General features: G+C 43.5%; 1 protein-coding gene across 6 annotated transcripts in view; it reads right to left on the minus strand.

Moving 5' to 3' along the window:
- Window positions 1-12,381, minus strand: part of JADE2 (jade family PHD finger 2) — a 156,408-nt gene extending 144,027 nt beyond the window's left edge. Inside the window, exons 1-2 of one of the 6 annotated variants that reach the window (XM_035105461.2) lie at window positions 12,316-12,381; window positions 10,450-10,645 (exon numbers count right to left, since the gene is read on the minus strand). The gene's annotated coding sequence lies outside the window, so the exon portion shown is untranslated. Of the gene's footprint in view, window positions 1-2; window positions 5,807-6,490; window positions 7,436-7,600; window positions 8,019-8,179; window positions 8,376-10,449; window positions 10,646-12,315 lie in introns of those variants that run through there. The other 5 variants (XM_060271668.1, XM_060271672.1, XM_060271669.1 and 2 more) reach the window with 5 other exon arrangements.
- Window positions 12,382-21,741: the final 9,360 nt, after the last annotated feature.

The following is a 21,741-nucleotide window of genomic DNA, read 5'->3' on the forward strand; positions in this document are numbered from 1 at the left end:
ACCTGAAAAATCAAGTTTGTATTTTGTAGGTGCCGATAGATCTAGTGTTGTCGCAGGAGGTCACATTATGTACCTCCTGCCATCAGCTTCAATCCCTGATGGCCCAACTACAGTTATTCATGTTCCAGTAGTCTCGAAATTAAACTACTGCACTGCACAGGCAACTACTTTGTAAACTTCTCAGAAACTTTAGTTATCTCAAAATATAGTGACTATGCTGCTAACCAAGACTGACTATAAGAAGATTGAGGGTTGCTTACAATCAAGCAGTGCCTAAGTTTTATTAAATAAATAAATAGATGAAGATGAAGATGATGATGATGATGAAGAAGAAACCTGTAAGTTGCTTGTCCAGCTAACAGTGGCTGCCAGTCAGTTTCTGGGCACAAGTGGTTGTGCTGGCCTTTAAAGCTCTAAATGGCTGGGGACTTGGGTTTCTAAGGGGAATGTAGTGCAGTGGTAAAGAATCTACTTTGCATGCAGAAGGTCAAAGGTTCAATCCCTGGCATCTCCAGAAACTCCTGTCTGAAACCCTGGAGAGCGGCTGCCTATCAGTGTGGACAGAGCTGAGCTAGATGGACCAATGTCTTGACCCAGTTGATGGCAACTTTTTATGATCCTAAAGGGCTGTCTCCTTCCACATGAGCTTCCCTAAGGGTTGGCATTTGTCACCCGAGGCTTTTCTTCAAGCCCCCTTCTTCCGAAGGTAGCAGGGTGGTAATTGGAGAGGGGCCTTTTCAGCTGTGGGCCCCCACATTTGGAATGCTCACCTAGTCCGATTCCAGTGCCAAGAGAAGACATTTTTATGTCTTCTAGGATGTCAGCTAGATGATTTTAACCTGGTGGTTTTAACTGTTCTCTGCTGGATCCTCCGCATTTTTGTGCTCTGCTGTATTGCTTTACATAGCTTTAATAATCAACAGTTATATCAGCGTTGGATTTGTTCTATTATCTTGCAAGCTGTTGTGTGAGTTTGCTGTCTGAAGACAGCATGTAAACATTTTATTTATTTATTTAGCAGAGCATCAGTATAAAAATGCCGCTTTGAAAGCATTGTTTGGCCATATTCAGAGGTCACCAAACGCCACATATTTTCTCTCTCTCCTACCCCATGACTCATGCAGCTTCCATCTGAAATTGCTTGGTCTCTGGTATCCAAAAAGCAGCTGGTAGATGGATCCAGTGAAACTACTCTACATTTTTGTCTGTGCAATCACCCAGCAAAAAGCTACCAAAGAGTTGCATTCAGACATTTCAAGATCCAACAAGGGCTCAATTACTCTGATTGAGGGGTTAAACTAGCACTGTGTGCTTTGATCAACACGTACTTCTTAGGGTTGGGTATTTTTGATTTTGTTTTAGCCATGCTCACTATCTTGGTTCCTGGAGCAACTTCTAAGCTCATTTAAATTTAAAACAAAACTCTCTTGTGTTCACTTTGCCTGCTTTGCATTTTTTCCATATCTAGGAGGATTTTTTTATCACATATATTTATGATCCTACTTTCCCTTTCTGACTCTCTTTACAGTATTCTGCTAACACTTTGGTTATCCAAAGACATATCCAGATGGAACTAGCAACAGAGACAGACGAGAGTGGCTGGGGAAACCCAGTCAGATGGGCGGGGTATAAATAATAAATTATTGCTATATTATTAAGTTACTGACAACAATCTAGATAATGATAACAATCTAGATACAGAGAGGAGAGATGGGCATCACCAACATAGAAATGTCTAAGCATAACAATAATAAAATACAACTAAGCATAGCCCACTCTAAACAGAATTATTGAAAGATGGTGGGTAGCCAAATACAGAATATGCATGCTACAGGCCCTGGTTTTGGAATCCTACAATAACTGGCAAATATGCACCTTGAAAATGATTTGGCAACCAACTTTCAAAGCCAGCTGCTGGCTGCACTACTAGCAAAGGGAGAAAAATAACTTCTACCATCTACAACTTTTAACTGAAAGCTATCTATCCCAGTGAAGTCATAGTGCTTAATGTGTCAGACTAGGACCTGGGAGACCAGCGTTCAAATCTCTCACTTTGGGCTAGTCACTGCCTCTCAGTTTCACCTAACTCACAGGGTTGTTGCGGAGATTAAAGAAATAGAGGAGAGAACCAGCTATGCCATCTTGAACTCCTCTGAAAAAAGGTGGGATGTAAATGGAATGGATAAATAAAATAATAAATAAACTCAAGAGTAGTAACCCTAGCAGCAAATTTATCTTCTCCACAGTTATCTGTGCAGTATTGTCCCAAACTATTCGACATCTTCCCCAAATCAAAAGCAGCTCCAACGTATGTATCTGACAACTGACAACTTAAGTCATACTTCAGTCTTCTGTTCCCACAACTTCTCACCCCCCATTTTCTGTTATTTATAGAACAGGAATTCTGTTATTTATAGAACAAGATCAGAAGGTTAATGAAAAATGTGTGTTAGTGCCAGAGGAGTACCCAGGGCTCCATTCACACAGCCAGATTTGTCAGGTTACAACTTTCATTATTCATTTTTAACTTCATACAAACAAGGTTAAGGCAGGGTAAACATAGTCAGGCCTTGGATTCTTGGAAACAGAACAGAAGTTAATGCGACTTTAAGATACCTATTTGGACTAGCATGACAGAAGTCCAAAGAAGCCAAGGTTTCAATATTTTCAATAATTATATAAACAAGGCAATTTCAGCAGGGACAGCTTTTCTCAATTCTGCATGATAAAAGCTTCCCCTGACAAAACTCCCTATTTTACCTAACACTAAAAGTTCTGTCCTCCTCAACCTCTGACCATGTTAATGCAGGCAACTACAGTAGTTATTCCAATTATATCCTCAGGGGCAACAACCTTAGGGAAATTTTGAGTAAAGCCAGCCTCCATAAGCAAGGAATATGTTTACCTTCCTGCCCTGTTTCAGCAGCCTCGACTGTCAAAACCCAAGCTGAATTTTCCTACAGCAAACCTGACCTTTATACAAACTATTTTTCATTCAGTCTCAAATATGCTTCAACTTCAGGGGCCAGCAAATGTTTAAAGGTCAAGTATAGTTCTTAAAGGCCAATATTGCTTAACCCCAGTGAGAAGATGAGGGAAGTGAACTGCTGCCCTAACAGGAGCCAAAGACTCATTTGCAAAGGTCTTTCTGATATTGTTTTGCATGTAGATTTACCAAATTAGTGCACTGCGTTTAATGACAGTTGGAGGAATAATCAATTGCCTGTTTGCAAACAGCTGCTGCTGCTGTGCATAAGGTTCACAGCACCTAGGGATCTATACAGCTGCATCTGAAATTCAGTTGCTTTTTACAATGATCAGGTGCATTTTCATCTTCCTCAACTTAAAACTACAAATGCAATTTCTAAGAGGGGTGCTGACAGATTCCCTAGCATATGAAAAGGCAATTAGGATATTATATTCAATTTGGTTCTAAAATTAAAATGCTGTTAGCCACACGATCAAAGACGGGCATTTAATTTGTAAGAAAAATGTGCTCAAAGTTTCAAGGGTGGAGGGCAAAGAGATTAATTTATATCCCAGAGTGACAGCTGGGAGGCCCCAACAATTTGCAAAGCTACTTGAAGAAATCAACCTTCTGGAGATTATGGGGTTTTTTTCTTTATGCAAACATAAGCAAGGACAGAGATTAAAATGTTTGCTTCTATGAACTCAATTCCACAGAAGATGATGGAGAGTAAGGAAGACAAAATGAGAAATGAGAGAGACACTTGGAAAAAGCAAGGACCATCAAGCATCATTTATAGAGGAATGAAGAGTAACATAGGAGTAACATAGGAAGCTGACTGAGGGAGAAACAGGCAAAGAGAAACTGACTACTGTATCTAGAGATGTTTTGAGTTGGAGGGAGATTAACCAACAGTTAACACAGTTAAATGCTAACCTGCATTTCTGTTTACTTATAAGTTTCTGGATAATATCCCATAAACTACCAAGCAGTCTTCATGATTTATGGTACTTCCAGGTGTTCACAGTCCCGCCAAAGGAAGGAGGCATCAACATATCAACAAGTAGCAGACAAAAAGGATGAGGATTGCAATTAAGAACAGGAATACAGAGTGAGCGTGATCATGTTGCTGTGGGGCTTACTGAAGCTAGAGAAGATGGGCACCTGGGCATCTTTGAGGGCTGCTAATACTATTAAGGACTACAGGAGAAGGAAAGTTATACAGAAAAGACATAGTCCCAGTGTGCCAGCAATGGAAAAGTATCAAAAGAAGGTACGACTGTCTCAGTGGCACAGGAAAATAGCAAGGGGTGTGTGTGACAGCATAACTGACAACATAACAGAAGGGTAAGGAGATCCCATTGAAGCATGGGTAAAAGCAAAGTGCAGAATGCGTCAAAGAATGTTAAAGAGGCAAGAGAACAATCTTAGGTAAGAGTAGGAAGCTCAGGCGCTCCCACAAAAATCACATGTAAAAGGAAGTCAAGCCTAAGAGTTTGGAAAAGGAGCAGATAACAAATGGGAGATGGGATGGGAAAGTTTTTGTTTGTTTTAAAAAAGATTAACACTCATTTTAAAGAAGTGTTGAGTGAGGCCTAATCTAATCCCTTGGGAAACACAAGATTGGGAGAGATGGGGTGAACTATGTGTTTATTTTCATTCTATGTTGATTTTGAGCATCTTCCGACACCTAAATTAGCTTAAGGATTCCCAGCCATTTGTTTGCTTTCTCCATCATTATTCAACCTCCTACCATGATGAAAGCTCAGGAGGCTGAAGGCCAGGAGTAGTTCACATAGTGCCCTTACAGACATTGCTGAACTACAATTCCCATTATCCCTGACCTGCTAGCCGGGACTGGAGGGAGTTGGAGTCCAACACCACCTGCGGGGCCACAGGGGACCTCACCCCTGCTGAAGGGTATCTCCCCCTATTCAGAATGCCTGCCCTCCGGCTGGAAAAGATGACTGGGCAGATGACTGACCAAGCCCGGGAAAGACAGGAAGATGTTCAGCACTTGCGGGGGGGGGGCAGACAGAGAGTGTAAGAGGCACCTGTAGCAGTGAAGAATGTTTGAATGAAGAAAGGTCTGCAGGGGTTAAGCTGAGAGAGGAGACTCAGCCCTCAAAACCAAACAATAATGGAAGAAAAGGCCTTTTGATTTAACCGTGGGGGAGGTACCATCTGTCCTTAGGGTCATGTAAACCACAACCAGCCCACACACTTCTGGGACGAGGGGCGGGCTTCCAGGGCAGAACCTGCGCCTTGCATGTCTCTGTCTTTCTGACTACGTATATACAGTATGCACTGTATAGGAAGCAACCGCAAGCGGGGCATCGGGTGTCCGCACGAGGGGTGGGGGAAGCAGGGCAGAGAAAAGAAGATGCGCCCCCCTCAGGAGGAATGCCCAGCCCAGGCAAAGTGCAAAGCCTGCAAGGAAGTGCAGGGAGGGCGGCAGGGTGAAGAAGGGAACGCCTCGGGGAGGGGAGGGGAGGAAAAGAGGAGCCCGCGTGTCCGGCCGAGGGAGGGAGGGAGGGAGAGATTCAGTGGCAGAGATGGAGGGAGAGATGAGACGCCCCCGGAGGAGCCCGTTGGGAGCCGGGAGAGTTTGAGAAGGTAAACAACAGCCACGCCCCCTACAGTCCTTCTCCCCACCGCGCAGCTCCGTCGCAGCCGTTGCCTGTACATTTCCACTCCCAAATCTCTCCATGCCCCCCAGCGGCGCGACTCTCGCCCTGCCCCCTCCCAGCCCGGGCAACCGCCCGCCGCCGTCGCTGTGCCGTGCAGCCCGACTGCAAAAGCCACCGGCACCCCGGAAAAGCCTGTGCCCTTCGAAGCCCACCCGGGCTCCCCCCACCCCACCCTCGCCAAGGAAAGGCGCCTCTTCTCCTCGTCTGCCTGCCTCCTGGGCGCATTGTTTGTGTCTGTTGCAGGAGCTGGCAGGGACCCCACAACCCTAGCACGTGAGAGGAGCGGATCATGTGGGTGCAGCTTCAAGACAGGCAAAGGCTCCAAAACGTGCTGCGTATCAACAAAAATGAAACTCGTGTCTCTGCTAATTGCCGCGCGAACCTCTTTTTACTCGCGGATACAGGGTACAACACACACACACACGCCGCGTACTTTTCGCCCGCCACCCTTTTTTTTGCCCCTCGTGCGCCTTCTTCCCCCTTCTCCCTCAATAAAACGTGTTTAACTCCCCTCTCCCAGCCACCCTCTTGCTTCGAGACCTTTTGGGGTTAGCTCTGCCGCAGTCATTAATTCGAGGAAACGTTTCCTGAGGCTTCAGATCCTTTAAAAAGTTGTTGTTTACATTCCTGCCGCCTCCCTTTTAAAACATGACTGACCAACATGCGCAATCAATGTCTAAAAACGCTACACACTCTTCCACCCCCCATCCTCCTTTGCAGGCAGCAGAGTCAGGGAGCAGTAAAACAAATGCAAGGAGGGAGGGGGGAATCGAGAGAAGCTGCAAAAAAAAAGAGCACCAAAAAACCGGGAACAATTCTCCACCCTTTTTACCTTGGCTGGGAAAGAGCGTCCTCCAAGAGTTGAGACTGTCCCTCGGGTTACCAGAGAGGTGTGGGGAGAGATGCTCCAAAAACGTAACCGCTCATGGAATCTCCCTTTGCAAAGACTAATCCGGCACCATTGCGCAGGGGGCGAACCATCCCCCTTGTAGGATCCGAAGATGATGACCTTCTTTTAGGAGTAGATACAAAGTAACTCCATGGATGCAAAATTAAAAACAAAAACACACCAAAAAAAAATCAATTCCAAAGAATTGCTTCCAGCTGAGATGGCCGCTCTGTGCAAAATCCAGCGAGCCCTGCGTGTTCCTATTTCTTTTTTAAATCCAGACTTCTTTTCGGATCTCTGCAATTGCCCGAAATCCTGCGACTGCCCTTTTTCTTCTTTTCTCTTCCCACCCCCTTTCCCCTGCTGGCGAAGGGGGGACTTCTTCAAAGGAGTAGTATATAAATTAGGGTGATGCTGGCGATTTCACCCCACCTTCTTTTTCCCCCCACGCCCCCTTGTGCCCCCTTCCCTCAATTTCTTATTTTCTTGTTTGTTGTTTCTCCCTGACGAGCAGCAGGTCCAGGTGCAGCGGCGGCGGCGGCGGCGGCAGTAGCAAACGTGGGTCCCATCCCTGATTGTGTTCGGCATGTGTTGCCTCCCACCCTAACGCACTGCTCACCCACCACCCCTCCCTCGCCTTCACCTCCCTCCGATGCGCTGAGTCCCCATCTCTTTTCTCTTGTGCCCTGGGCAGCTGGAAAGAGGTCGGGTTGCATACACGGGCTCGCTCTCCTTTTCTCCCTCTCTCCTTCTCTCTCTCTCTCTACAAGCCTGATCAGGTCACTTTCGCAATGATCTTCAGCCTCGCGCGCACACACAACGGCGGCGGCAGTGCACACACAGATCACAGAGCTGCAACACTTTCTTTGCTTCCTCCCCTTCTCATTCCCCCCTCTTTTTTCCTCTCTCTCTCTCTCTCTGCCCCCCCCCCGACCGCGCCGCTTTCACCTCCCCGGAGCTATGCACAGGCGTACACACTAGCCTGCTGCTGCAACCTTACAAAAAATAAGCTTATACTTAACAAAATCTTTTGGCGCCATATTAATGACGTACTTCAAATTTGCCATTTCTTCCTGCGTCAAAAAGACGTTTCTTGCAAATAACAGATGAGGTGCAAGGCGGACGGCGAGGGATATTAAGGGGAAAGAAACACCGACCAAGAAACCTCTTCCGCGGAAAGGAGGAAGAGACCCTCGCAGCGAAAACCGCGCGTGGGGACAGGGGTGGGGGGAGTTCGCATTCGCTAAGAGGGCACGGGAGGTGAGGGAGTGAAGCAAGGGAGGGGGGGGAGGTTGCAAATCGAGATCGGAACAGAATTGTTTTCCCGCGGGTCACAAAAGTTACGCGGCCACCTCTGTGCTGAAATACTACCACTCTGGAGAGAGACGGGTATTTTGGGGGGGGGGTCCGCTTTTAATTCAAATAGTTATCCAGATCACTTACAGCCGGGAGCATGCTGACGTTAAGCACTTGCTCCTTTTCAGCAACCCATACTAAAAGGGGGGGGTTGAAAACTGGGGTTGAACGGCATGATTCGACCCCCGCCCTACACACAGAGATGGGAGGGGGCTGCTTAAACATTTTGCCCCATTGAGCCTGTTTGTTTCGATCCCTCCAAATGCCCTCTTTTACCACCAAAAGGTTTCCACAAGGCAAAGAGGAAAAAGAACTTTGCCCAGTTTGCACAGGAAGAAGAGGAGCCAGGTCCGCCCTCCTGTAGTTCTCGACTTGACCTTGTGATGCACAAACAATACACTTCAATCCGTTGCTGGAAGGGTGTTTGTTGCTGTTGCTCTTGCCTGTCTGTTTTCTGTGGTGGCGGCAGGAGCAGCAGCAGCAGCCGCTGAGAAGAGCTCCAACCATCCAGCTGGCCACACCCACCGCCGCCTGCTTGAGGCAGGCACCTACTTCTCATAAAATAACAGTTATTTCACGCAGGGGAGGCCTGCCTGATCAACTGTCGCCCACTCAAGGCAGTAGCCTCCCTCAAGTGCCTCCTTAACCATCGCACACCACCACCACTTGTTAATACAGTAATGCTTTGCTTTTCTAGAGTGGTTCACACTTAACTAAGAACGTGCATTTTCAAAAGTAGAACTTTCCTCAGGAGCTGCTGCTCAAAGTTCTGGGTTCAAGATTTAGGCTTGCTAAGGGATTTTACAGCGGTACATGTGCAAGTGTTACTTAGATGTGGTAGAAAAATCAGATATACCTCCCAACCTAGGGTTTCTTATTGAGATGATAGCTACATTCTCCTAACACTCAACATTGCAGTATTGTTGTGGTTAGGGGAAACACAAAGCACAATGCTGTTGCAGTTCAGGCAGGATCTCTCCAAGATATCAAACAGCCCTACCTGGAGATGCCAGGGATGGAAACCTGGGACCTTCTGCAAGCAAAGCAGATGCCCTATCACTGAGCTACCTCCCATGTCCTAAAATATGAAGGTATTTATATATTTACCTCATGTATTGGAACTATATGTTCTAGGGTTGCCATATGTCCGGGATTTCCCGGACATATTTGGAATCCAGCTGTCTCTAACAGTGTTTGGGTGGAATTCGGGCAAATAACAATTATTATTATTATTATTATTATTATTATTATTATTATTTATATCCCACCCATCTGGGTGGGTTTCTCCAGCCACTCTGGATGGCTTACAACATATATAAACACACAACCAAACATTAAAAAATGAAATATCCTATACAATAAGGTTACCAGATGTCCCCATTTCCCAGGGACAGTCCCCAGATTTACATATCAGTCCCCTGACAAAATCCATCCATTCTGACTCATTTCAATGAAGTGTCCCTGGATTCATTGAAAAAAATCTGGTAACCTTACTATACAAGCAACATAGAAAACCAATAAATCAATAGAAACCAGTAAGAATAACAATAATAAACAGTTTACAGTTATAACAAAATCAAAATAATTGCCAACTCCAACTAAACATTTAACCAACACCAACCTGACAAAAACAAAACAGAGGAATCAGAATTAAACCGTTTAAAACATTTAAAAACATTTCAGCCAGGTGCCCCAACCTGAAAAATAGCTCAAAAACGGCATTATTTTGCCAAAATAAGGTCAGAAATTTTGGCCAACAACAACTTTGCAAAAAAAAAAAAATCTCAACAACTTTTCCGTCCAGATGTTCACTGTTTGACATGGGGATGCCTCAGACCACTGCAATATTCAGGGGAATTGCCATTTTAGGAAAACCATGCACGTGTTTCCCAGTGAAGATTTAAAATAAATAAATTCTGGAGATAAATTCTGGAGTTAACACACACCCCTCAGCAATTATACTAAGAAAAGTGATCATTAAGGTATATTCCACAGGGAACAACCTTGTTCCCACATTTGTGTTGAGCCCCTTCTGATCTGCCAGGCCACAGAACCACATGCCATGGAAGATACCACATTGTCTTTGGCCCTTGGAACACACATGTCCTGTGCCAGAGAAAGGGAACAATTAATGTAATACAATTAACATTGATCATATGCTAGATATTTTGGAAGGATCCAGTGGGGTTTTCAAGCCCTAATCATAAGCATATGGAACAAAATATCAAAGTGCACTGAACTGGCATGATCCTCAGTAGGTCATGACAGGGTGAAGAACTGGATGGGCAGGATGGTTTAGCTGCGGCACATATGCTTTGCATACTCCAGTATGCAACTGAATACATCAACAGCAGAATCACAGTCTCCATTTTGCTCTATCTCTCACACTTGTTTGAACTATGTGGAGTTGTTTTTACTAAGGCCAAAGATTTTATCAATAGTAGATTGTCTTCTACTACTCATGGCTTTTTAGCAATCATAAGCAGCATTCCCCTCTAACCCCCCCCCAGCCCATTTCCACCGGCTTCCCTTTCAGAAATACAAACCCTCTTCAGGTGTTCTGTGTTTGGAAAATAGGAAGACCAGTGGCCACGCTGGCTGGGGCTGATGGGAAGTGTAATACAACAACATCTGGAGAACTACAGGTTCCCCATCTCTGCAGCAACACCGTTGAGAAGGAGGTCTTCATCTGGTCAGTTTCAGTGACCATGTGGGAACTCCGTGTACTGTTCCTTCAGCTTCCTAGGGGACATAAAGACATGCTGGTGTACAGGTATTGAATAATTAGACATTCTAGAAAAAAATCATCAGATTAATAAATAAGAAGCACGGTTTACATAATACTTAAAGTGGGGTAGGAAATGGAAAGGCCAGCAAGCATTTGCTCACTGTAGAAATGAATATAATAATAAATATAGTAGATACTGCATATTATCTCTTCTGAAGCAGGGGTGTCAAATTCAAACATAAATTCAATATACTAAATGCTCATATACTTTTTTTTAAAGCCCTTACCTTTTTTATATGGGATTTGGCCAACTATCCTTGAACAATTTACAGAATTGAGATAATAGTGAAAAGGTTATATACACACACATATATACACACACAACACTTTGCTCCGTTCTGATAAATTCCATGCTTTGATTCTTTCCAGTGCGTCCAATTTTACTCCACTTCTCTTTCCTTTGTTTGCCACACATCCCATAACACATGTGGAGAGTGGACAAATCAAATGTGTTTTTCTATTTACCCTTCCCTCGTGAACTGAACCCCCCCCACACACACACACACCCTGCCATGTCCATATACTTTCTTTGAGATAAATGGAAAAGCAATAACCCAAACAAAAACCATGTTGCTAAATTGGGGTGGGGGTGGAGTAGAGTGAAAATCTAATGCAGTCTCCTGTAGCAGCAGCAGCAGCTTCTTCTTCTTCTTTGGCAATCACTCGTAGCCGAGTAAGATTGTCTTCCATAAACACGGTTTTAACAATGAGTCCGTAAGTGACTGTGGAGACCAATTCTGGATCCACACGTCCTTCCACAATGGGGACATTGGTTTCCGGGCAGGAGTTATTCATGGTGTGGATTTGCCAAGTGTGCCTTCCTCTTAGCACGCTTCTCCCTTGTGTCCTTAGTTCGAGTATCTTCAAAGCCCAAGACATCTTTGGTAAAAGCTGTTCTCCAACTGGAGCGCTCGCAGGCCAGTGTTTCCCAGATGTCAGTGTTTATACTTTTTTTAAAGATTTGCCTTGAGACAGTCTTTAAACCTCTTTTGTTGACCACCAGCATTACGCTTTCCATTTTTAAGTTCGGAATAGAAGCATCCTCACAACATGACCAGTCTAACGAAGTTGATGTTGAAGAATCATTGCTTCAACACTACAGTAGTGATCTTTGCTTCTTCCAGTACAGTGATATTAGTTCGCCTGTCTTTCCAAGTGACGTGTAAAAATTTTCGGAGACACCATTGATGGAATCTTTCAAGGAGTTTGAAATGGTGTTTATAAGTGGTCCATGTTTCACAAGCATATAGTAAGGTTGGTAGTACAATAGCTTTGTATACAAGCATTTTGGTTTCCCTGCAAATGTCCCAGTCCTCAAACACTCTGCACTTCAATCGGGAGAAAGCCGCAGTTGCAGAACTCAGGCGATGCTGGATTTCGGCATCAAATCTCTGGAGATGATGTCTGCTTTACCCCCCCCCCCCATCTTTATTCACTAAGACCATACTCCCACTTGCATTTGCTTATCTGGAAGGAAAAGGGGAAATAGCCTTTGCATGATAAAAACACAAGTGGAATTACCAGATGTTTTGCAACTAAGAGTTTATCTTTTATTGGGTTTTATATGGTCTTAAATCAGTAACTAAAGAGGGCTCTCTACAAGAACCACAAGATTCTTACTTACTTTTCCCATAAATATTCCGCAGACTGAGACTGCTGAAGGCTTGAACAGGTGCTGCTCACACTTTTACTTCTTTGCATTTAACCATAATTGCACCCCCTTTTTTATTTCTGCAAATTAATACAACAGTATTGAATCAGCATACATAAAAAACATTATAAATTACCTTTGCAATAATTGATTGCAACAAACCTTGTTAGCTGGATGTAAAAGCCACTAAATACTTCAAAGCAGAGCAATTTTGGGAGACAGAAAACTAAATCAAAGCTACACCAGGCAGCTCCAAACACTCAAATAACACCTGTGTAACTTACTACCAGAGATGTTAATTAGGCTGTGTATACATTCTGACTATAGTTTTATTGTAAGGACAGAAGCAGCCACAAAAATCAGGAAGTGAGGTCATGTTATACAGGGAAAGGATTTGAAAGAAGACTGAGGTGACTGAGGAAGTGAGGACTATGTGGGGTTCTTGTCAGGAACTGATGGAGTAGGAGAGTATACTCCACATTTGCTTGTGGGTGGCTTGGATCTTCTTGGAAGCCCTGAATAAGAACAGGAAAGTCCTATGACAGCCCACTTATGCAAGACAGAGAAACCAGTAGGAGAACACTTCAATCTCCCAGGACATTCTATACAAGTTCTCAAAGCAGCTGTTTTATTACAGAAAAACTTCAGAAACAGACTGGAAAGAGAAGTTGCTGAATTGCAACTCATTAGCACGCGTAAAACCATGGAGCCACTTGGTATGAACAGAGACATAGGATTCTTATCTCATTATACATGATCAAGCTTTCCTTAGCACCTCAGCCCTCGCTTTTACCCCGCAAGACCAATTGCAGTCATTAACAGTCGTTAACAGTCATCAACAGGTTTACCACTCCTATCAGCCCATCACCCATTCCCATCACACACCCCCTCTGAATATACATAAGGGTCTGGTTACTTCTGTTTCAGTGTATCTGAAGAACTGTGCATGCACACGAAAGCTCATACCAAAAAAAAAACTTAGTTGGTCTTTAAGGTGCTACTGAAGGAATTTTAAACAAGGAAAGGTAATTAACAGACACAATGGTAAAAGTAAAGGCACCTTACAGTGTCATATGTATATATCAAAGAAAATGCAAATGCTTGTTACAAGCTGCTTATTGTTTTATCCAACACCATTCCCTGAATCTCTACAAGTCATCACTACAAGATTTACTTATTAAAAGAACTTCCTGCTGGGATATAATACTTTGCTCCTTGTCTGTCCTTCCAGTTGTTCCTCACAGCCCCTTTCCCCACTTAGACCCCAAATAAGCTTTTGTTGAGACAAATATCTTAGAAGAAAGAAGGGATTATTCTTTTTTTACTACCACCTAACCCAGGCATCCCCAAACTGTGGCCCTCCAGATGTTTTGGCCTACAACTCCCATGATCCCTAGCTAACAGGACCAGTGGTCAGGGATGATGGGAATTGTAGTCCAAAACATCTGGAGGGCCAAAGTTTGGGGATGCCTGACCTAACCAAAGAAAGTGGGACGTGGGCGGCGCTGTGGGTTAAACCACAGAGCCTGGGGCTTGCCGATCAGAAGGTTGGCGGTTCGAATCCCTGCGACAGGGTGAGCTCCTGTTGCTCGGTCCCAGCTCCTGCCAACCTAGCAGTTCGAAAGCACATCAAAGTGCAAGTAGATAAATAGGTACCGCTACAGCAGGAAGGTAAACGGCGTTTCCGTGTGCTGCTCTGGTTCGCCAGAAGCAGCTTTGTCATGCTGGCCACATGACCTGGAAGCTGTACGCTGGCTCTCTCGGCCAATAACGTGAGATGAGCACCGCAACCCCAGAGTCGGCCACGACTGGACCTAATGATCAGGGGTCCCTTTACCTTTACCCAAAGAACACTAATGGGGTAATGCTGCAGCAGTACCAAAGTTTGTTAAAATTAACCTACAGAATAGTTCCTAGCACAGGCCAATAGTCCCTCCATTATTCAACAGTCATTCAAAAAGCCCTTTTACAAGAATTAATGTTCCCAACCACAATTTATCCAAAAGTTCAAGATCCCTTATATTTTGCACCGCTTCAGCATGACCCCTTAAAATATCAAACATCTACGGTAATGTGCAGGCTTTATTTTTAAATGTTTGTTCCTACACTAACTACATAAGAGGGCAATCCAGAGGCCTGCAGATTTACATGAACCTAAGGAAAGGGAAGGAAGGGGGGGGAGAGAATGCTGTTTCTTAAATAAAAAGACACCTTCTCTAATGTATTAGGGGCCTATTGGCAAATATAAATCAATAAATAATAGCAACAATATAATTGGGGACAACTTAAATCCTGCAAACCAGGGATGGGAAACCTGTACCCCTTCGGATGTTGGCCTGGTGGCTGGCCTGAGGGGCTTGGACTCCAACCACATCTGGAGGACCGCAGATTCCTTACTCCTGCTGTAAATGCAAAAGGTTTTTAGCTGTGGCTAGAAATTTTTACATCTACCACAAAGGATCTTATTTTGCTTGTGCTTCTTTTTCTATAGCTAAGCTCTTTTTACTTAAATGTCTCTTGCAAGAATAATTTTCTTACCTATTTTGTACAAATACACCAGAGAGGAAATTGAAAATAAATAAATGATTGTGTTGCTAAATTAAAAAGCATATAGAATCAACAACTTGGTGCTGGTGCCACTGCAACTATAGAGACATACTGAATCTTGTAAGTAGGATAATGCCATTGTGCACTGCCATAGAGACTTTCCTCCCATTTTCTAACTTAACAGGGTTGTACTAGTGACAATGACTCAGTGTGGGAGCCAGTGTGGTGTAGTGGTTAAGAGCAGTAGACTCGTAATCTGGGGAACTGGGTTTGTGTCTCCGCTCCTCCACATGCAGCTGCTGTGTGACCTTGGGCTAGTCACACTTCTTTGAAGTCTCTCAGCCCCACCCACCTCACAGAGTGTTTGTTGTGGGGGAGGAAGGGAAAGGAGATTGTTAGCCGCTTTGAGACTCCTTCGGGTAGTGATAAAGCAGGATATCAAATCCAAACTCTTCTTCTTCTTCTTCTTCTTCTTCTTCTTCTTCTTCTTCTTCTTCTTCTTCTTCTTCTTCTTCTTCTTCTTCTTCTTCTTCTTCTTCACCTAAAAGGACCAGAAGTTGCCCCATAAAGAGACTGTCATCAGCCATGCCTTCCCATTGCCATCCTGAGAAATGGCATCAACCAAGATAACTAAAGTGGTTTCAGTGTGGTGACTGGGCCTGAAGCCAAACTAAAGTGTTACAGGTGTTGAGCAGAGAGAACCTTACCACAATATTAGGATTCCCACAACTGATCCTGAAACTACATATATGTCATATATTAAAACTGTATAGATCCAACATTATATATGGATTTCCTTCAGCTGCTCAGTGTATAAAGCACTTAGTCAATTCCCACAGCATTTCTCCTGGGAAACAGAGGAAGAATTCCATTTTAAAGCCTCTAGTTCCCAAGGGAAAAATTTACCAAAAGCAAGTGCCTAATTTACTGCATGACAGAATGGAGCAGTATATACAGTATATGCACACATGCACACAATAAGCAACAAACAGCTAGAATGACATTTGTTTTCCACAAGTACTGCATTTTAGAAGAATTTGCTTTGGCTTAGAAATGCTATTAAATATATCTGCATTATAAATTGCAGCTGTGTAAGTGATATAGCTATCAGATGATACTTGAATAGTTTCCTGTTGCACTATCACCACTGAGGCACTGATAAAAGGAAAAAAAGAAATTTTAGAAGAGTTACTAAAGTGTAAACCGTTATCAAGTGTTGTTCTGGTGATTCTGTTTTCATTACAACAAATATTGACTCAGTAAATATCGTGGAAAGCAGTATCCCACTAGCCTGAAGATAATAATACTGTATAGGATTATATAAGAGCAGTTTTATAGTCGATGGGTTCCTTAGCAAAGTCACTAGAAGCATGGTTCACAGTCAGTGTGTTTCAGGGCCCCCTCAAGAACAATTTGCACATTTGGGCAGTCTGTTTATTTAAGGCAATACTGTACACCAAACTATTTTAATTTTATCAACATAGTCAAACATTGAAGAACAGGAGCCTGGGCTAGGTTTTCTGTTTGCATTTCAATACAAGAATGGTTCGCAAACATTCTGTACACTCATTCTACAATTCCAAAATGATAAGCTTCACTCACTTTCTTTACAAGTTATAAAGACCCATTTCAGGAACTCGTTAAAATCTGTGGAAGCAAAATTAAGCCCTAGAAGAAATACTGAAAAAATACATACAGTAGTATGTTTTTGGGTGTAAGAGTGCAATGTGCTTAAAATATAATCCACGAGGAGGTGAAACACTCATGACCCAAGTATCAAACGTTTGGGAACCATTCCTATTGCCACCTTTAAATAATGCCAGCGCCTTCAGCACAGGCAATGGGGGAAGAGTTGATTCGTATTTCCAGCAGGCTTGTGGCAGCTGCCTTTTCCTTCAGCCCGTGGATCACCTGACTCATTTGCCTTTATCTGCTTTTACCTGCTGCCACCAAACCACTGCAAGGTGGTTTGTGGCACATCAGGTCTAAATGAGCTCTTGGTCCCTGATGGTAGCAGGCAGTGCGGCAGGAGGAGGTAGGAGGATTTCTGTTTAATTTTATCCAATTTAATTTTGCTGCTTGAGCCACCCTTTGCAATCCAAGTGCAGGAGCTAATCAGACTGGTAGCTGAATCTGACTGTAATGCTGCTGATGGGAAAGCCGTCTTCCATCACAAGCTAGCTTTAAAGGGCACGGGGCATGCTGTGTGGCACACGCAGCTCTGAGTACCAGCATCTTGCTGCTACTCTCCACATCATAGCATCTGGCATCTGAGGTGGCTTCCCTCACACTACCTAATGGTAGGTTCAGCCCTAATTCCATCCTTAAACACAAAGAACAGCAATGGTTTCCCATTGAGGATGCCATCTTGCACTGCCAAATCCTACTGATTTCAAAGGTTGACTTATTTCTGCTTGTTGATTTAAATAAACACAGCCTTGGTTTCTAAGAGACAGTTTTTCAGCAGTTGTATGCGGGGTATAGGAATGGCCCCAAAGGGACAATGAATGGAGCTTGATTTGTTATTGGACAACGTTTATACATAACTAGCTGTTGCCTCAGAATGGTGGCACCAATAAGGCAAGGCAGAGAGCCTTCACATAGACGCACACACAATCCTGAACTGGAAAAAAAATGACCAGACAAATATAGTGAGTCACAATGGAAACATGGCATGTGAATGTGACAGGTACTTAGACAAATAGATTGTTAACACCCAGACAGACAGAGCTGATAAGCCTCTTCAGCCAACTGGACGCTTCTTTATCCTGCTAAGGAAGAGGAGGAAAGACTTAGGATGATGAGCAAAAGTAGACCTGGTAAGCTCTGACACATTGCTTCCAGTCCACGCCCATGACAAACAAAATGTGCAGTGTCTCTCAGCAAAACTGCTTTATGTGCTGGAACTCTGTAAACATTATTCTCTGCTTCTGTGCCAGATAATGATGTATTCTGTAGGCCAGGGCAGGTTCCTCTGCATCATTTCTGGTTATGGCAGTCAGGCTTTCATTCAGGCATCATGAAGAAAATTTTCATTGATGCTGTAGTACTGTGGTAGTAGTAGTAGTAGGGTACTTTGCAGGTGACAGTCATCTCTTTGGAGGCGTCTTCTATTTGAAATGCTGTCCATTTGAAATGCTGTCCATAAAGAACCATAAGAATGGGCCTCTTCTGCGTTGGCTCCATTTCTGGAATGCTCTCCCCAGGGAGGCTTGCCTGGCACCTTCATTACATTTATTTAGGCACTAGGCAAAAATGCTGTGGATATACAACCTGACTGTCTGTCTCCCGGCACTGTGATTGTCTGTAATGGATTCTCATATGGTGGGGTTGATGTTTCCAGCCCTCATGTCACATTTTCAGGCATGAAATCCATCAATCAATCAAGTAAGAAGGAAGAGGAGACGACTTGAGGTTGCCCATTAACAGTTAGCACCTGGGCAACTGAACAGGCGCACAAGTCACCTGGTCACAGTCTTCCTCACCATAGTAAAATGTATTGCATTTCTATTTAAATTACAGTAATGATTTCTAAAATTGCATATACAGTGGTACCCCTGGTTAAGAACTTAATTCGTTCCGGAGGTCGATTCTTAACCTGAAACTGTTCTTAACCTGAGGTAGCACTTTAGCTAATGGGGCCTCCCGCTGCTGCCGCACTACTGCTGCACAATTTCTGTTCTAATCCTGAGGTAAAGTTCTTAACCCGAGGTACTACCAGTACTTCCGGGTTAGCGGAGTCTGTAACCTGAAGCGTTTGTAACCCAAGGTGTTTGTAACCCAAAGTACCACTGTATGCAGTGCTGTTTTTCTGGGGGATGCAGGGATACGCAATACCCCTAAACATTTTGTGAATCTTTGCTTTTGTCCATTTACTGTTTTTATTTTTCCCAATTTGAACTATAAAATGGTGATTTTCTTGAGTCAAAATGAGAGTACCCCTGAACATTTTTTAAAAGAAAAAACACACTGCTTATATGCATATAAATTAGGTTCCCCACTCCTGCCCTACAGCAAACCCCATTGGTCTCTTGAGTCACATGACTGCCTGCTAGCTGCAGTGTTGTCCTCTTGGCTTCAGCAGTGCTGGCATTGAAGCTCAGCAATGCCCTCTTCTAGAAAGCTACTAAGGTGGCAAAGAGAATTAAGTGGCATTCTCTTGTTTCTAGAGGGGAGCTTTGAGACTCCCTGGGCCGTACAAAGTACATGGCAAACAAAATAAAGGTAATATTTGTTTGGAGAGAAAGCTTGAGAAAATTTGATTGAAGCCAAATGTGTGAAAACACCTTAGAAACTGAAACCTGATTATCCTTTTCCAGGGTGTGCAGTTTCAAGGGTAAACTGCTGTGTGCATCCATCATGGAAGAAACACAAACACATTTCCTCCAGGTCACTATCAGGAGGAAGACTCATGTTCCCTCCCGTAAAGAGGCAACAACCTGTTCTGACAAAACACTTTGAAGTTAAAAGGCACCGATACTTGTCTTCCACTCCATCTTGTCAGACTGATGACAGAGGAGATCCGGACATCACTCTTATCAGTCTCAATTCACTTCACAAGATAAGAGTAATGGGGGGGGGGCAAGTAACAGAGCTGGCATTCACCAGGAATGTTATTCCCCCTTGTTAGACATGAGCAGGATACAATCTGGGTACTTAGACAAAAGACAGCGCTTCCATTGGCAAATCCCATTCAACAGTGAGGCAAGAACAGCTGCAGACTCCTTTTCCATAGCGCAGGGGTGGGCAGCCTGTGGCCTTTCAGGTGGTTTGTGGACTATAATTCCTGAACATCAGCCATGCTGGCTGTCCAAGAACATCTTGAGGGCCATAGGTTCCCCAAGCCTGCTGTAATATGTTAAGTATTACCGTCTCTAGGAGCAGGTAGGTAGCCGTGTTGGTCTGAGTCAAAGCAAAATAAAAAAATTCCTTCTACTGCTACTGAAGGATTTTTTTTTTATTTTGCTTCGTCTCTAGGAGATTATTGGAATTTACTGGAAGGACACATGTCAGAAATACACTAAAATGCTAAGAAGTCAAGCACCACACACAAAAATATAAGTGTTGTTGTTGTTTGTATAAAGCAAAGCTCCCCTTGCAATAAGGTAGAATTAAATGGCTGCATTAGCTGTCAGATTTCAGGTATTATTAAAAGGCAGTATATTTTTGATCAATATATTGTTTAAACTATTTTTGTATTTTCAGCCTCAAGACACCAAAATGTTGGCCAGCAATAGGCCCAAGGCTCTCTTACTTCAGTTATAAAGTGAAAAGAATACGTAAAAGAAGTTGAAACGACAGCTCATATTCTCCAGTTCTCCATGCTTGTCTAAAAGGGCTTGACTCTGCCATTTTGTTAAGAAACCCACAAGATAAATGGGCCAATGAGCACTAGGTGCTTACCTACACTGTGTGGCCTTTTTCTTCATCATTTAATAAGCCTGTGAAATTCACATTGCAGATGTACCATTTTTTTGTAAAAAGAATATGACAAGGGACCCAGGTGGCGCTGTGGGTAAACCACTGAGCCTAGGGCTTGCTGATCAGAAGGTCGGCGGTTCGAATCCCTGTGACGGGGTGAGCTCCCGTTGCTTGGTCCCAGCTCCTGCCAACCTAGCAGTTCGAAAGCACGTCAAAATGCAAGTAGATAAATAGGAACCGCTACAGCGGGAAGGTAAACGGCGTTTCCATGTGCTGCTCTGGTTTGCCAGAAGCGGCTTTGTCATGCTGGCCACATGACCTGGAAGCTATACGCCGGCTCCCTCGGCCAATAATGCGAGATGAGCGCGCAACCCCAGAGTCGGTCACGACTGGACCTAATGGTCAGGGGTCCCTTTACCTTTTTTAAGTGGGACCCACACATTATACTGTATATGTTGGCGGTCCAGGCCATCTCTTGCCTCTGATTGAGGCAGGACTGCTGTGTTTCTTTGTTGTGGCTACCCAAAAACACCCAAAGAGAGGACCTTCTTAACTACTTTGTGGAGTGTGCATGTAAAGGGGTGTTTCTATTCATGCAAGTAGGCATTTGGAGAATCCAAGTTTGTACCTTGTTGATTTCCAGAATTCTGAAAGCCAACATCTGGGGAGTAAGAGGTGCTATATAGAACAAACTGAATAAAAGTCTTTGAAAATTCCCGGCTATGGTGCAGCAAGGGAAGTGATCTAAGCCCTCTTGGCCAGGACAAATTCAGAAAAGGAACATTTTAAGAGCAAAGATAAATAATGATTATGCAGAGAGGGGCAGCCTAAAGGGTTGAGAGACTTGTTCCAAAGAGACAGACACTGTATATTTTTGTGTGGTGTTTGGAAATAAATCTCTAGGCACATAACATAAACACTGATGGAGGAAAAACTTAAAATAACTAATAAAAAATGGAAGTCACATACTACAAAGTAATCAGTCATTAATTAAAATTATGTATATTGAGTTTAGAAGGCATTTGTGGATCATACAATCTTAGAATTGAGTTGAAAGGGTTCCTGAGGGTCATCTAGTCCAACCCCCTGCACTGCAGGAATCTCCGCTAGATCATACATGACAAATGGCCAGCCAACCTGTGCTTGAAAAATCTCCAAGGAAGAAAGTTTTTAATTTTCCTTTAAGTCCGCCAATATAAATGATAGAATATGTGTCCATATTTAATTCTATTTGTTCATAGTTATTTATGTATTATCTGATGTCTGTGTTCTACTTCCTACTAATTTCTTATCTTTTTGCAGCACTATAGAATATAATTTACATATAATTTATTTGTACTGGTAAACATAAGCATGTATTCAGTGCTTTTTTTCTGGGGGGGGGGGCGCATACCCCTATACATTTTGTGAATCTAAGTTTGCCCTCATTGA

This window comes from Zootoca vivipara, chromosome 2 (assembly GCF_963506605.1).
Source record: "Zootoca vivipara chromosome 2, rZooViv1.1, whole genome shotgun sequence".
NCBI lineage: Eukaryota > Metazoa > Chordata > Lepidosauria > Squamata > Lacertidae > Zootoca > Zootoca vivipara.